The sequence below is a fragment of the Ruditapes philippinarum genome, unplaced genomic scaffold (assembly GCF_026571515.1).
Source record: "Ruditapes philippinarum isolate M1 unplaced genomic scaffold, ASM2657151v2 ctg174_1_1_1_1, whole genome shotgun sequence".
In the NCBI taxonomy this organism is placed as follows: Eukaryota; Metazoa; Mollusca; class Bivalvia; order Venerida; family Veneridae; genus Ruditapes; species Ruditapes philippinarum.
The window spans coordinates 248,442-262,365 of record NW_026859355.1 but is presented as its reverse complement, the minus strand read 5'-3'; positions in this window follow the sequence as shown (position 1 = coordinate 262,365).

Genomic DNA, 13,924 nt, shown 5'->3' with positions numbered 1-13,924 from the left:
GTGACCTTGTTTTTCATCCGAGATAATTCATGTTCAAACTAATTTGAGCTTTTTACTAGAAAAGCATCCTGGCCATGTGACCGCTAGAGTGTTAACAATGTTTTTTTTCTATTTTTAGCTTCGGTGACACAGTTTTTCATCCGAGATGACCCGCATTTAAACTCGTCTGCGCTTTTACCTAGACAAACATCCTGACCGAGTTAGATGATGATCGAGGCAGAAATGTGACCGCTAGAGTGTTAACAAGGCTTTTCTATTTTTAGCGCCGGCGACCTAGTTTCTAATCCGAGATGACCCATGTTCGAACCCATTCAAGCTATCAGTGAGCTAATCTATTAAATTGTCCACGGAATCAAAATAGATTTATATCAACTTTAACACTGCAATGAGTGCTACACTACCTAGGTCCGCCCTTTTCAATATCGGTAAATAGCACACTTTAAAATATTGTAAAAAAATCCTCGTAAAATCCGATATTTTGACATTTTGCCTGAAAAACATCCATGTTTTCTGTTATGATAACAATGCTTCTTGATGACAATCTCATTTTGATATATCGTAATTAATATTCGGCCAAAATAACCGAATAAGTAGAAAAATCTTTGCAAACGGTAAACGCTTTTTGGCAACCATTTAAGTATGGACTGAATTCCTTATAAACACTAATATTATGACCTTTTCCGACTTTACTATAGATGTGTTTTATCATGATTACCTTACGTTTTGATGAGGGATCTCATATGAATTCATTTTCATTGATTTTTCACACATAAACTTGGTCAGTAGAATTTTTTGGCAGATGTACGCCAGGCGCCTAAGCCCCATCCCGTTTTTCAAAACTAAGGCGTAGCAAGTAGATCTAGTTTCACTGATATTTATTGTGTCCAGGTGAGTGAGAAAAATAATCAATCATTGGGTTAGATAGAGGATAGGAAAATCCCAACCCTCGGGCAATCGGTTCCATTTGGAGATTTCGTAAAGGATCGTTCCCGATGGAACTGATCACCCTTGGGTTGGGATTTCACTATCCTCTATCTAACCCAATGATATATTCTATTAATCTTGCCTGCATCTTTTTTTGTATCTTATCTATTGAACTTAAATATGCAAAATATAATAATTATGAAAATCAGTGTAATCTATAAATTTCAAGAGCATTCACTTATGCTATAAAACATGTACTAATTCTCATCAGCTATATTATTAAAAGTATATAAATAACACATGGGTTTGTGGGTAAGAGTAAAAATATCATCCCGAGGAAAATATTGTTATTTTTACGAGGGATGATATTTTTACTGTTACACACAAACCAATGTGTTATTTATTTTATTACCCCGAACACAAATACTGTGATTATCTGAAATTGTCAACTAAATAGAACTGTAACAAAAAATTGAGCAATAAACCAAGAGTAACAATAACTAAACTGTCCTTACCTTTTAAGTTTCAAGTGTACTTTAGGCCCACTTGAGAAGTTTTCATTTTCCTTTATTCTTTAAGCAAGTGATCATATCTACAAATCATAAACATACAATAAGCTAGTTTTTAGTTAGAAACAAAACACTAACCCATTTACACGGTTATGATCTGTGAAATCTGATCCTTCTGTTTCCAGAATATTCTTAGCATGGTTTTTGACAAAAAAACGATGATATCCTATGTCTGTCATCCATATCTGTAACGTTTCACTGATTAAAATTGTAAAATAATCCTTTGTTGCATGCTTAAATCGTCTGCATGTTCCATTTTGACACATAATTATTTACATTGCTATTACTTCCGTTGAAAACGGATGTTCACTTTTTGACTATTCAACAAAAAGATATTTTATACACAAAGTTGCAAAGAACTAAATTTTATGAGTGTCATATTTACTTCAGAGAAGAAATTGATGTCTTAGCGGAGTTTAACGTTGAAAATAAGAATGAATCAAGAAAAAAATGGCCGCCATTTTATTTCATTTTATATAGAAAATAGACCATGTGGCCAGATTTTATACTGTTAAAAAATACTGTTACCTATGTAACAGTACAAAATTCTTGGTCACGTGGTACACTTGCATTTACATTAAAAATCACTCCCAGAGGCCTATGGGAAATTAGCATTACGAAAAAAGTTAATAATATAAAATGCATTTAATGTGGTTTGAAAAAAACAACATAATATGATGGTGATTTAAAGTTTTTTATCGCTTCTGCAGCTCATAATTTAATGAATTTACCTTTTCCTTGCTTATTTTGATTGGCGATTTAATATTTACGAAACTCAATGTTTTTATTAAATTAAAAACAAATTTTGTACATTTAATTTATTTGAAACAAAAAACACAAACTTCATAGCAGGTACATAAATTCAGCAATATACGGCTGTACATTTATTAAAAAATCATACGCTTGATATATTTATCAGACAGACAGACAAATTACAACAAGATATGTTTGTAAAACATGTATGCCCCCTATCAGCAGCCAATTAGTCATGTGATAAGGTTATTATGACTTCTGACCCAGTGATCAAACAATTAATAAGGGTTATCAAGTATCTACTGGTCATGACCTTAACCTTTGACCCCTTGACCCAAAACTCAATAGGGGTCATCTGCTGGTCACGACCAATCATCATACAAAGTTTGAAGTTCCTAGGCCTAAGCGTTTTTAGTTAATTGATCGGAAACCGTTTTAACATACAAGGTCAATGTGACCTTGACCTTTGACCCCTTGACCCCAAAATCAAAAGGTCATCTGCTGGTCATGACCAATCACCAAACCATGTTTGAAGTTCCTAGGCCAAAAGGTTCTTAAGTTATTGATTTGAAAGCATTTTTACCTACAAGGTCAAAGTGACCTTGCCCTTTGACCCCTTAACCCCAATATCAATAGGGGTCATCTACTGGTCATGACCAATTATCATACCAAGTTTGAAGTTCCTAGGCCTAAGGGTTCTTTAGTTATTGATCGGAAACCGTTTTTACCTAAGAGGTCAATGTGACCTTGACCTTTGACCCCTTGACCCCAAAGTCAATAGGGGTCATCTACTGATCATGACCAATCATCATATCAAGTTTGAAGTCCCTAGGCCTAAGGGTTCTTTCGTTATTGATCGTAAACCGTTTTTACCTACAAGGTCAATGTGACCTTGACCTTTGACCCCTTAACCCCAAAATCAATAGGGGTCATCTGCTGGTCATGACCAATCACCATACCAAGTTTGAAGTTCCTAGGCATAAGGGTTCTTTAGTTATTGATCGGAAACCGTTTTTACCTACAAAGTCAATGTGACCTTGACCTTTGACCCCTTAACCCCAAAATCAATAGGGGTCATCTGCTGGTCATGACCAATCGCCATACCAAGTTTGAAGTTCCTAGGCCTAAGGGTTCTTTCGTTATTGATCGGAAATCGTTTTTACCTACAAGGTCACTGTGACCTTGACCTTTGACCCATTAACCCCAAAATCAATAGGGGTTATCTGCTGGTCATTCCAAATACCATACCAAGTTTGAAGTTCCTAGGCCTAAGGGTTCTTTTGTTATTGATCAGAAACCGTTTTTACCCAAGAGGTCAATGTGACCTTGACCTTTGACCCCTTGACCCTAAAATCAATAGGGGTCATCTACTGATCATGACCAATCTCCATACCAAGTTTGAAGTTCCTAGGCCTTAAAGTTCTTTAGTTATTGATCGGAAACCATTATTGCTTAAAAGGTCAATGTGACCTTGACCTTTGACCCCTTGACACCAAAATCAATAGGAGTCATCTACTGATCATGACCAATCACCATACCAAGTTTGAAGTTCCTAAGCCTTAAAGTTCTTTAGTTATTGATCGGAAACTGTTTTTGCTTACAAGGTCAATGTGACCTTGACCTTTGACCCCTTGACCCCAAAATCAATAGGGATCATCTACTGATCATGACCAATCACCATACCAAGTTTGAAGTTCCTAGGCCTTAAGGTTCTTTAGTTATTGATCGGAAACCGTTTTTGCTTACAAGGTCAATGTGACCTTGACCTTTGACCCCTTGACCCCAAAATCAATAGGGGTCATCTACTGGTCATGACCAATCACCATACCAAGTTTGATATTCCTAGGCCTAAGGGTTCTTTAGTTATCACTCGGAAACCATTTGGTGTACGGACCGACGGACCGACGGACCAACGGACCGACGGACCGACGGACCGACAAGTGCAAAGCAATATACCCCCTTTTCTTCGAAATGGGGGCATAAAAATTTAAAGATACTCAGTACAATTATGTGACAGCAGATGAGTTTTTAATTTTTCGTCTAAATTCATTCGTTTGTTCAATGGTTGAAAGATCATTGCCTCTCGCAGAAACAACCTGATAAAATGTGTAATACTGAGTGTTAAAACACTGACTGTTTTCTTTCAAATCCTCATCAAACTGATTCAATTGTAGGATACTACGGCATCGCGGACCTGCTGAATGCTCCCACTTGGACCATTTTTTCGTCGACTCAAAGGTAAAATACAAGTTTATTATAAGAAAACGTAAGAGTATTAAAAAATCATGTAGCGCACCAAAGAATGGCTAAAGTACTTGAGATTATTGTAAAAAAAAGTTTATAGATTCATTGCCTGGTTTAGGCCTGAAAACAGGATACGTGTTTTTTTCTGAATGCTCCCACTCGGACTTTTCCTGAAAAATATAAAAATTAAGGTTGAAAACCTTCTTCAAAATTATTTTTAACGTACCAGAATATAAACCGAGTCATGTTTACACATTTTTCTAAATTAGTGTCAAATATTTCTATTCAAACGTCCGTTTTTTAAAGTTTTTATGCCCCCACAGAGTGGGAGCATATAGCGTTGCACTTGTCCGTCCGAGTGTCCGTCCGTCCGTCCGTACGTACGTCTGTCCGTCCGTCCGTCTGTCCGTACGTCCCGAAATCTTGTGAACGCAACTCCTATTAAACCGGATTGCAGATTTTGCTTAATAAACTTACAGGGATGAACAACCTTAAAAGGAAGGAATTTTTGCTGCGACCAAATTTAACAGAATTATGGCTCTTTGTTGATTGTTTCGCTATATACTATGTAGAAAGTTTGTGAACGCAACTCCTCTTAAACCGGATGGCAGATTTTGCTTCAACTTTCAGGGATGATAAACCTTAATGTGTAGATGGTAGTAAAGGGAGGAATTTTTGCTGCGACCAAATTTAGCAGAATTATGGCCCTTTGTTGATTTTTTCACTATATACTATGTAGAAATTGTGTAAACGCAACTCCTCTTAAACCGGATGGCAGATTTTGCTTTAACTTCCAGGGATGAACAACCTTAATGTGTTGATGGAAGTAAAGGGAGGAATTTTTGCTGCGACCAAATTTAACAGAATTATGGCCCTTTGTTGATTTTTTCACTATATACTAGTTTTTTTTAGTTTTCAACTTGTGTCACATGTAGTCCAAAAAAATATTTGACCTAGAGTCATAAGATTGACAGAACAGTGGCGTGTGGGGTCATCGGTGTCCTATGGACACATTTCTTGTTTTTATAAAAATGGAAAATGCTCCCACTCGGACTCGATTTCAGAGATGCTCCCACTCGGACCCAAATATATACATTTTGAAAGCACATTGCTGTGTTAAGTTTTTATGGATTATTCTCACAATTTTTACACCATTTTGTCAATAACTACTGTGTTTGGCAACATTAACTTTTCCTCCTTTTTACAGAGATCACTTCTTTTATTCTGAAGAATGACGTCGTTGGGCAGGAACAAGGTGCCATGACAAAGTTTCAACTGACAGGATCATTATACAAAAAGGTGCACTTGGCTTGTGTATGATATGAAGGGATGATTCAAAATTATTGCCAACAACAGTGCTAGGACTATAAGACTTTAAATGGACAGTTTAATCCCAAAAATAAATTAAATTTTGTTTAGATGTTAAAACAAATGGTGGTGTTTTATAAAGAAGTCATTATACATTGTTTAGTACCATACTGGATTAAGATTCTGTTGGACTCGTACACATATAAAAGGCCTGCATTTATTCAATAATTGCTGACTTAAATATCTTGTTAATAATTTAAAACCCAAAGATTTGCGTGTTTGTTTAACTTGTGATTTATATTTTAAAACAACATAATGGTAAGTTTATAAACATAAAGAAGTCAATATCTATCGGTTGATTTGAAAAGTTTATTAAAGAACAACATGTAAATCATTTTTGTCATGAACTTGTCAAAAAGTCAATGTACTGTCATACCATATGTCACATAAAGCATGCATCACAATTATTGACAACTTTGACAATTTTAAGTATGAAAGTTATCATGTGTACGTATTTTTGCCTAACATAATAAAATTAAATAAATAAGAAAACAAAGATCACAGTTATTTCTTTATCACAGTCTTTACCATATCTTGGTAATTAAAGATCCTGTAAGTTACATTTCAGGTTGTTACCAATTGCAATCTTATATATATGTATATAATTATGCTACTAAGACACTTTTCAAACATTAAAGAATATGTAAAATAAGTACTGCAAATGCTTGTCCATATTATATGTAATCATTAAAGTATACATGTATGCATTCATTTCTTATTGAAGAATTCAACTTACACTTAATAGAAACTATATTTCTAATTACCTCCCTGTATGAAATGTAAATTGTGTATTATCTTTACAAATAATGCTTTTTGGAATGAGCATTATATTTATGATATAAAACCATAGAAACATGATTTCAGGATATTTAAATGACGTTAAAATAATAACAATCATACAAGAAGGAATCACAGACAGTACAATCCTGAATCCCCCATCGAAAAGGAGGAAATACATTTCCTAGGGAAAAAAGTTTTATAGAGGAAGGGACCCTTACATACATGTAAACATTCCAAGTAATGACACTAGTGAAAATTAACGAAAAGTTATACCCTAGACATAATAAATCATGACGAAAATAACACTCCCATGAAAAAAAATGAAAAAAAAATACAACAAAGAAGCATTAAGTGAACACTTCTGGTCCTTATGCTCTGCTATTCATTTCTATTAAACATTTTCAATATAAAGTTTCAAGTTTATCTCTCAAATACCTTTAGAGGTATGGTCCTTGCAAACTAATCATAGTGAATACAAAGAGCAATAACTCCAAAACTGTAGAATTGTCATTCTTGTTTGCAGTATTTTACTTTATTGAAATCTATCCTCCAGCGAAGTTTCAGATGAATTGATCCTTTATTACACATGGTCCAAAAATTAACGCAAAAACTGAACAAAAGACAATTATTATTCGAAGAACTATTATTCTTGTGTTTTCAAGAGTATTCCTCCTCGCTGGGATATATCCACAGTTGATATCTAAAATATATGCTCCAGCTATGCCGTGTCAAAATGTCCTGCCATGTGCTTCCTTACGTCGCAATGTGGTTTATACCTTTTCCCATACTGGTCACAAACACAAATACTTTCTGCAAAACAAAACGTTATTATATTTTTAAAATGTATAATCAATTTGTTTCTAATTTCAGCGACTCTATTTAACGAGGAATTGTTTCAATACAACCTTTTTTTTCTTATTCTTAGGCCAATAACTGACCCTCTAGGAAGACATATGATAAAACATGTCACAACTTTAGTGATCTAAATATTAGTATCGTATTCTAAAAATGCTGTTTCATTGAATTCTAACTAATTATATGAATATATGAACGTGAATATAAAGATAATTTGGAAAAATAACAATATCTTAACACAGCACTGTGCTTTCAAAATTTGTATATATTTAGGAGCATCTCTGAAGTTGAGTCCGGGTGGGAGCATTTTCCATTTTTATAAAAAGAATTAAGAAAAACTGCCTTCTGAATAGACATATTTGAAACTAATATAGAATAATGGGTAAACATTACTCGGTTTATGTTCCGGTACGTTAAGATAATTTTCAAGAAGGTTCCCAATCTTATTTCATATATGTTTTGGGAAAAGTCAGAGTGGGAGCATTCAGAGAAAAACACTTATCCCGTTTTCAGGCTTTAACCAGGCAATGAATCTATAAACTTTTTTTACAATAATCTCAAGTACTATAGCCATTCTTTGGTGCGCTTCATAAGTTTTTAACACTCTTACGTTTTCTTATAATAAACTTGTACCGGTATTTTACCTTTGAGTCGACGAAAAAATGGTCCAAGTGGGAGCATTCAGCAGGTGCGCGATGACGTAGTATCCTACCATTAATTCATCATCTTCTTATTGTATTTTTGTTCAAGGACTGATGTTATTGAAACATCGGTTTAAATATATCCTATTCTTTCTTTTATATAAGATCTTCAACCAAGTCGAGGATGCTGCTTTCATCTGTAGATACTATCTCTACAGACTTGATTATAATACTGCTTTCCTACAAAAGCCCAAGGTCATTAAAAACACAATATTAAGAAAATAATTGGAAACTCTTTCACCCATATAAAAGATCGAGTAAATATAAATCGAAAGTCGTAAAAATGTGTTAGAATCCAATCATTGTTTGATTGACTTTTGATATACAGACTCTCGTTTATATCGGTACTTGCCGTTTAATACATTTGACACAATTTGAAAGGAAAGTACCAAAATTTTAAAAACCTAACAATAATTTAGTACTGAACGATTTTCAATGATCAGAAATATAGCACATCTAATTTAATGTACGGGGATACTTGTATCAGTCTTTACGTGGTAGAAACAAAACGTGTATGACAATCAAATAGAAACTTGTTTTATCTGCCTATAAACTATAGTAGTAAATACTGTACCGGAAATGCCTCCAAAGACCTGCGTATGCAAGAACAAGCTACTAAACATAAAAACTGGGATTTAAAGGAGGATCAAAAAACTTACAATCTGGCTCAATCTGACTAAGTTCAGATCTATTTCAGTTATATCTTGCATTTAGATCCGATTGCCACCGTATTGGTTTCGTCTTCATTGTGATTTGGATATCCCGAGACACCTATAGCATTTTTTTCATAGAAAATCTTTTAATTATGGATTTGCGTAAGATTTTCCCTATCTAAAATTTGGGTTGGTGACGTCATATGTATTTATCTGGGTTCACTGTTTTGGTTCATTGAATTTTTGTATTCCTACGCAATCTATAAATATTCAACAATGCGCGTAATCTGCACAGTTTTTGTCAGACACGTTTAGTTACCTGTCGTTTCTTAGTTCAATTTCTTAAAAAAAATGCCGGTTTTTTAACTGTATTCGTTAGAAATCGTTGAAAGTTATTTAATTTTCAAGAGAAAGGAGCTTTATAATGCAGTACTGTGGTATTGTGTGAACAGAAGGAACTCTCGGAATTGGGAATATCCCGCCGAATGAAATCGCAGAGAATTTCTAATAGAAACAAGGGAAAAGTTGATTATAAGATGTAAGATGAGGAAGAAGTGAAGGTGTTGATTGAAGATTATCCTACAATTTAAGTCACAGAACTGTGCGCGAAATCTAAAAAGTTGAAAATGAACAGTGGAAAAATCCTGTCAAACTCCAATGCGGATGAGTAAGACGAAGTGAAATCTACCAAGTCACCATCAGCTAGTAAACAAACAGGAAAACACGTAAATTTGGAGAAAAAGGTGATGTTATCTAATTTAAATGAGTATAACGAGCAGCAAAGACGTTTAGAGGAGTAGAGAGAGATAAACATTTTGAGAAAGCAGATTTTGGAAAAGAAGCATTTGTCTCCTCGTTAGAAAAATTAGTATCAACAGAGCCAGAGGTAGAAACACTCTCCCAACCCATTCTCAATTCACGAGTGAAATCCGAAGTTTAGGCGCAAGAAGTACATGTACGATAAATTCCCTGGGTTCAAAGCCCGAGGATAAAGTTAGTCAGAAGATCAGCACTGGTAAGAAAACTTGCATTGCAGCTGCCTTTGACAGTCCTTCGAATCAGAAAGGTATGAAAATTAATTCTTTACGCAAAATGACAGATTTGCAGAGAAAGGCTAAGAAAACATTAGCACAATTGGGATTAGTTGAAATGACAGAACCAGAGGCTAGTACGGAGTCCGAAGATGAATCTAGTTATTCCTTTCCGTCCTCTGAGGCAGAAGAATTTTGTTAAGATTCAAAAAGAAAAAATCTAAAAACGTTAAAAAACAGGTCACTAAATCAGGGTCAACTTTCAAGTCTTCAGATATGGTCAAAACCGGCAAAGATTTTCGAATTCAAACTTGAGATTTGATTTTGCTTCCAAAAATGTTTGTTTTGAAAATATTGAATTTAATCTATTTATAGCAGGAGAGTTGGAAATTGTCATGTCATCTAGAACTGGTAAAACTGAAAAAGAAGGTCGTTTAGATTTACTGAAGAAATAAATGTATTTGGAACAGTTCTTATGACTTCTCAGCCATTAAAGCAGTATATGCTGCTCTTCTCAGATAAATTGAGTTAGTGCATGTAACTTGAAGTGATGATTTTCAATATGTTGAGTAAGCAGTTTTAGCTAGGCATAATAGAAAAATTAAATCGAAACTTTTTGCTTCAGGAACAAAGAGCTCAAATTATCAATTTTGTTTTTTTTTTGTTTTTTTTTTGTTTTGGGTTTTACGTCACATCGACACAGTATAGGTCATATCGCGACGTTCCAGCTTTACTGGTGGATGAAGACCAAGGTGCCCTTCCGTGCATTATTTCAGGCACGAACGGGCACCTGAGTAGAACCACCGACGTTCCGTAAGCTAGCTGGATAGCTTCCTCACATGAAAGAATCCAAAGTCCCTGTCGGGATTCGATACCACAGCGGTGAGGGGCAAGTGGTTTGAAGTAAACGACCTTAACCACTCGGCCACGGACGCCCCAAATTATCATTTTAAACCTAGACCTGAATATACTATGCCAAATAATAAAACCTTTGTTATTTCTGGTGATGCATCTAGAGTTTTTTATAACAAATATCAAACTGATAGGAAAGAATTAGCTCACCGGAATGATTAAGTTCTTGTCCGCATTCTCACGATTGACTTACTAATGGGTTATGTACTGTAAATATTTCTGAGTCTAAAGATGAATTAGATTCAGAGATAGTTGATATATTCTTGCCTGAATTTTGTAAGCATTCTGTTTTATTTAGCAAGGATAAGGTTTCCAATGTAAGCCATAGTTGTGATGTTTTTAGCAATCATAAGAAAAGTTGCAAGATTTGTGCTTCACTTGGCAGGTTTTAAGTGATAGCACTGTTAATAAAGTTCATGTTTATGAACAGGTTTAAACCTCTGGAAAATTTAATTTTGAATTATGTAAAATTCCGGTCAATGAGAAAATTGATGTTGAGTTCATGAAACGGATGTTGGTTGGTTATTCCGATATGCAAGTTTGTGACTTGCTTAGATTTGGATTTTCTATGGAGTTAGAGTTGGAAAATAAATCATTGTTATTTTCTAAAGCTGTTAGTTTTAAAAATCATTCTGGTGCTAATACTTTTCCAGAACACATGATTAAATATCTTGAAAAAGAAGCGTCTCATGGTGCAATTATTTGACCATTTTCGTCTTGTCATTTTGCCGATGGTATGGTAGTACATGTATCTCCGTTAAATACAGTTCCAAAGTCAAATCCTAATGAAAGGAGGGTAATTTTGGATTTAAGTTATCAAAAAGATGGAACAGGGGTGAATGATTATGTGTCGAAAGATTGGTATTTTGGAGAAAAGGTTGATCTTGTTTTTCCTAAGATTGATGATTTTGGATTTTTGATTAAGGCAAAAGGTCGTGGTTGTTTAATGTATAAGTTAGATTTAAGGAGAGCGTATAGGCAAATTAGTATTTGTCCCTCGGCATACATTTTAGTAGGTTTTGCTTGGAAGAAACACATCTTTTTTATACTGTTCTAGCCATGGGACGTAGGTCATCAGCTCATATTTGCAGAGAGTGACAAATGCCTTTGCCTTTATGATGTGTAAATGCGGTTTGACATGTTTGAATTATATGGATGATTTTGGCAGTGTTGAAAATCAATCATCTGCCAACTTCGCCTTTTCTTTGTTAAGAGAGTTGTTTATGAGGAGTGGTATAGAGAAAGCTGTGTATTAAGCATGTCCCCCTTTTAAATAATGATTCTAGGGGTCTTATTCAATAGTGAATATGAAAGGGGAAATTTTTAAGGGAAAAGGCCCAAAGGAAAATTTGAGTTTTGGGCAAATCTTGGTTTGATCGGATTAAACTTTTAAAGAAAAATTAAAAAAGCTTGGTAAACTGAAAATTTTTTGGGGGTTGCGTCTTTTAAAATAAATTTTTGTTTTAAACCCAATACTGAATTGGGTTCGTGAAAGTTATGTAGTGTAATCAGGTTTTCTTAATTCCTGTAGAAGTAAAAAATGATTTATGTTGGTGGACTGAATTTCTGCCTATGTATAATGGAATTTCCTTGATAGATTGCGGAGAATGGTCACAGATAGATAGTGTTTAGCTCCGATTCTTGTTTAACAGGTTGTGGGAGCATCTTTGGGAATAAGTTTTTTTATACTGTTTTCTCACAGTTCATTTTGGCTCAAGATTTAAGTAATACTTTTTTAGAAATGTTGACAGTTTTGGTATCATTTAAGTTATGGGGACCTGAATTACAAAATAAAAAAGGTTTATATTTTTTGTAATAATTTGGCTGTTTGCATTGTAATAAACACAGCTCTCTCAGTAAAAGGGTTACTATTATTATACTTCCTTGTTTTTAGCCATTTCTTTTCTTAACTTAAGTCTGGGTTTAACAGAATGACATAATTTATAGCATTTTCTTCACAGAAATTCTTTTAATTATGAATTGACGTAGGATTTTCCCTATCTATAATTAGGGTTGGTGACGCCATTTGTATTTACCTGGGTTAACTGTTTTGGTTCATTGAATTTTTGTATTCCTACGCCGTCTATAAATATTCAACATTACGCGTAATCTGCACAGTTTTTGTCAGACACGTTTAGTTACCAGTTGTTTCTTTTGTTGTTCTACAATTTTCAAACTCCATCCCACACATTTGTTATTGCTTGTTATGTTAAATGCTGAAATGTGAATATATTATTTGTGTTTTGTTAAATGTTGGAATGAGGATGTATTATTTGTGTTTTGATATGTCTTATGTTTTGTATAATAATTTTATGTTTAAAGTGTTTTTTTCAATTATGATGCTTAATTATTGATTTGCAGAATTGTTGCATTCACTTATGCTTTGCTCATTATTATGACTTACTTTCTATTGTATACTTTGTTTGCATTCTTAGTCATATTATCATTTCTGATTGTTGTATTTCTGACGTGTCTGATCCCTCAGTAAAAGTGTTAATATTATTATACTTCCCTGACTTTGTTATTTCTTTTCTTGACTTAAGTCTGGGTATAACAGAATGACATGGTTCATAATTTATATCCACAATTCCACATCAACAATAGAAGGATCAACTCCCTTCTCGACAATATTATATGTTATTTTGGTTTTGGAGTGATATATGTGGATATTTTACCTGTCAAGATTTTATATGTAACGGCTCGGGTGATCTTGGCAGGTAATATAAAATAATAATTTTATTACCCTTCCCCTGCCGAGTTAAGGCGATTTTAAAATTAATAATTGCTACTTCAAATGAAACGTCGAAATAAAATTCCCTTTAAGGTACCCATTCACCCCAACATGACGTCACATAAATACAAGACGTAGTTTCTTTCGAACCTAATGTAAACAAGAGAAAAGGAGTAGTATGTTGAAGGCACTTTTTTGGAATTAATATCAAGCTTTCACAAGGTCATATTTGTTTTCAATAATGATGAGAATATGTATCATTACTCTATTTTGGTAAATACTTATCATTTGACAGTTAAATAGTGCTTGTAAATCGGAATTTACATCGCGTAAAATCAAACCGTACGCGCATCACCACAGCGCATGTTGTTTACAACGTGGGGTACCCAACGGGCAAATTTAG